The following is a 4,283-nucleotide window of genomic DNA, read 5'->3' as shown; positions in this document are numbered from 1 at the left end:
TGGTGTGAAAGATGCTGGAGTCAATTATTAAAGATGCAATAATGGGGCATTTGGATAGCAGTAAAAGGATCTGTCCAAGTCAACATGGATTTATGAAAGGAAAATCATGTTTGACTAATCTTCTGGATTTTTTTGCCACAAGGCTTGGTGTTGGGGCTGCAACTGTTTACCATATATATTAATGATTTTGAAAAGGGAATTAGGAGCAAAACTAATGCATACATACCTACATATGTACCCATGCGCTGCTGTGACCCGAGCCCCGGAGATTCGGAGGCTCCAACCGCAGGCCTGGCAGACAGTAATATCGGAGCCTGCGGGTCCCTGCTGGGAGACCGCTTTTCGGGGCTTCCGCAACGGCAAATTATTCCGCCCGAGTAGCGGGGGTCGAGGATGACCTGGAGCGGGGCCTTACATCATCGCCCGGCGTGGCTTAAATGGCTGCGGCACTTTTCTAGCGCACGCCGGGGGCTCCAACAACCTCTATGAGGTTCAAGTGACAAATAAATTGTATTGTGTATTGTGTATATTTAAATTAATCTGGCAAGTTGGTCAAATAACATGGGCACCTTCTTGCTTTTTTTTGCGACATGGATTTTTTAAATGTGAATGTCTCATATCAACACATTTGTGGGTCAACAGTATTTTGTATCAACCCCCACAATTTCAAATAATTCTCAATTGAACTTCTTAAACAGGAAAACAATTTTTATTTACATCATTTTGTGTGGCTGTCAAGGTAGCTGTGTAGACTGTAATTATGAGACTGCCGGGCAGTATCACTGTGAATGGTGGTGGCTGTGTGTTTTAATGCAAGTGTGAAAAGGAGAGTAAATTTAAAGAGACAATGTGAGAACCATCAGGGTTTCATCCAGGAACCAATTTAAAGGCAAGTTTCCATCAATTACAGTATTTTAATTGAAAATCTTACTCTTAATATTCTTCCTAATTAGGCTTTTTGTGTTCCCTCTTGAACCTTGTGTCTCCCAGAGCCTCTGGGGAGGTTCTGGAGATACAATAACCCAATTTTGAGGCAAATAACCATCTTTAAAACTGCCTTTAATTCTACATTCTCCGAGGATGCTGGATGCCGCGACAATCTCTTGCAACATGTACAGAAAGGCAGTCAGCTGCAAAAAGATCAAAGAGAGGAAAGAGTATGGGAAAGGCTTTTCAGAATCATAATCAGATTTTATTTTCCAAGTATGTTTTGCAATATACGAGGAATTTCATTGGCCAGGTCAGTCATACAATTAAAAGCAACAGCACTCAAAAACACATTTTAATACGGACATTCACCAAAGTGACTCCTACACATTCCTCACTGTGATGGAAGGCGAAATAAAGTTCAAGTCCCTTCCTTTTGTTCTTCCTCGGTCGGGGGCCTCAAGCCCCCCGTTCAAACTCCGTTCAATGGTAAACTCCTCTTGGTCTCCAGGCCTATAGTGCTGCACAAATCACTGCACCACATGCATCTATTTATTCATTTTTCACATGGTTCATATGCAGCTGGATATTAACTTGCTGACATGGAAAGAGATGCAGTGAGCATTCAATAGTTCAGACTTCTGTGCGAATTAAGGGACTGCTTGATGGGCTGAGGGTAATCGAGATTGGCTGATTGTCATTCTTTTGCAAGAACTGATGAAAGTTCTTATGGAAAAGCTGATGAATTGACTACGGGATGAGCTGGTGGGCTCGAGGATTGCTGGATGAGTGTTTTAGAAATATAGAAAATAGGTGCAGGAGGAGGCCATTTGGCACTTCGACCCAACACCGCCATTCATTGTGATCATGGCTGATCAGCCCCAATCGATAACCCATGCCTGCCTTCTCCCCATATCCCCTTGATTCCACTAGCCCCTAGAGATCTATCTAACTCTCTCTTAAATCCACCCAGTGATTTGGCCTCCACTGCCCTCTGTGGCAGGGAATTCCACAAATTCACAACTCTCTGGGTGAAAAAGTTTTTTCTCACCTCAGTCTTAAATGGCCTCCCCTTTGTTCTAAGACTGTGGCCCCTGGTTCTGGACTCGCCCAACATTGGGAACATTTTTCCTGTATCTAGCTTGTTCAGTCCTTTTATTCATTTAGATGTTTCTATAAGATCCCCTTGCATCTAACAAGAGGGTTTTATTGTCATGTAGAACAATTTTCCTGCATCTAGCTTGTCCCAGATAGAACAATTAAATTCTTACTTTCAGCAGCACAACAGAATCTGTAAACATAGTACACTGTAAACAATATGATAAGATCCCCCCTCATCCTTCTAAACTCCAGTGAATACAAGCCTAGTCTTTTAAATCTTTCCTCATGACAGTTCTGTTAGGTTATTTGATGGTTAGGACAGGTTTAGAGGGGTATGGGCCAAATGCAGGCATGTATCGCCATTTGCATTAGTTTTGTGCAGTTAACAAATCACAATTTCACACAATGTACATAAGACGGCAGTTATTTGACAAATACTCTGCAGTTCGGTGCAGGAGATCTTGTCGATGAGTATTCTGGACCCACTGTTGACATCTGAAATTACAGGAGATATCATTTAGGATTAACTAATAAGAAGAAAGATGATCATAACTACATGCCTGAACAATGGATGATATATCACTTAAATGCAATTGTTTTCAGTTGTGTGGAGATCTGTATGTTGAAGATGTATTTTGCCTCTAATATGTCAATTTACCTTAAATGTAGAAGAGCTTATTAAAATCTTCTTACAAAGACCATTAAGTATTTTCTTTCTATCCTCTTTTGGACCCAAGGCATAGCAGAGCTGCCAACTCTCACGAAGAGGGAAGGGAGGGAGAGAGGGAAGGGAGGGAGATCGAGAGAAGAGAGGGAGAGAGAGAGATCGAGAGAAAAGAGGGGAGAGAGAGATCGAAAGAGAGGGGAGACAGAAGAGAGGGAGAAGGGGGAGAGGGAGATGGGGAGAGGGAGATGGGGAGAGGGAGAAGGGGAAAAGAGAGGGAGAAGGGGGGGAGGGAGAAGGGGGGGGACAGGGAGATGGAACGATAGCACATTATAACGCGCAGCCGTCCCATTCCGACCAAAGATTATAGAGCAGAGCTCCTCTCGTATCTGTGATTGCGGCCGCCGCCGCCTAACCCCCCGACCCTCCATTGCACCCAAAGATGATAGAGCAGAGTTGTATAATATTTGAATGGGCGGGCTTGTGATCACGGCGGGCTTGTGATCTTTGCTTGTGATGTCTCGACAATTCGAGGGATATAATAGGTAACAGCCGCCGCATTCTCGGACACGAATCTGAGCTCGCAAAATCCCGTTGCCCCTGGGGCCTAATGTGTCCGCAGGCCATATTTTGGAAATAAATCCCTTACAAGAACAAAACCTAAAATGTACAGAAGTGTTAAAACTGTCTTTATTATTATGGTAAGTAAAGATCTATTAAACATAAGTCTAATAACTTTATAATGTACCGACAAACCCATTTCCCAATGGCTGTTGATGGGAGAACAGAAAATAACATTTTCACGACAGAATATCGACTGAAAATTATAATAATATATTCTTACCTTTCTTTTTTATTGGGGAACCTAAAGAATGACAGCTCTGGTCGTTTAGATTTACGATTAGAACAGTTGATAGCGGAGCAGTGAGATGTAGATTTAGCTGAGGACGCCATTACAGCCCAATAAATGCTTAACAATATGGCGTCGACGGTCACACACGTCATACTACGCGTTTTTCGAGGAGTGGTCTATCTTGTCCCTCTACGATCTTTGCACACGCCTCTACGGGTGCGCAGCGTCTTGACGCTGTACGTCACGTGCGAACCTCGCTCTAACTTCATGTCACTCACTCGACCTCCGCGTGGCCCCCGCTTCCGGTTTGGTCGCGCTTGCTGCATGCAGGTCGCATGCTCGTGGCCCGTAACTATCAGGTGTATTATCTGTATCATGTTTATTATCCATTACATGTCTTACCAGGATGAGAAATATGCCTACCCTTGAGGAACACTATACTCCTGATCATCTTTTTTGTTACAACTTCTTCAGAAAAGGCAATGTAACCATAAAGCCTCTGAGGCCTACAAATTATTGTCTTGTCACAAAGTGAAACGATTTGGATGCATTGTGTTACTTGGTTACTATTTAAATGTAGGCATATATTGTGTATGCAGTACACGTACAATGCAACAAGTAGGCACAGAGTGTTACGCAGCACCATTGCCATTTGTTTTATACTTCATGTTACCATAGCAATCTGTATAATATTCTGAAAATATTCCATTGTCTGGTAGAATGGATTGGGTAGCCCTT

At 42.9% G+C, this 4,283-nt stretch overlaps 1 long non-coding RNA gene across 1 annotated transcript; it reads right to left on the bottom strand.

Moving 5' to 3' along the window:
* Positions 1–1,170: 1,170 nt before the first annotated feature.
* LOC129711812 (uncharacterized) lies at positions 1,171–3,748 on the bottom strand. Its single transcript, XR_008725927.1, has 2 exons — positions 3,537–3,748; positions 1,171–2,523 (listed from the first exon to the last, which is right to left on the bottom strand). It is a non-coding gene; the product is annotated as an uncharacterized LOC129711812 (long non-coding RNA).
* Between the last annotated feature and the right edge of the window lie 535 nt (positions 3,749–4,283).

Source organism: Leucoraja erinacea, chromosome 31, assembly GCF_028641065.1.
Source record: "Leucoraja erinacea ecotype New England chromosome 31, Leri_hhj_1, whole genome shotgun sequence".
Lineage (NCBI taxonomy): Eukaryota > Metazoa > Chordata > Chondrichthyes > Rajiformes > Rajidae > Leucoraja > Leucoraja erinaceus.
Note: the sequence above shows the minus strand (reverse complement) of the source record. Positions and strands in the feature narration are given on the sequence as shown.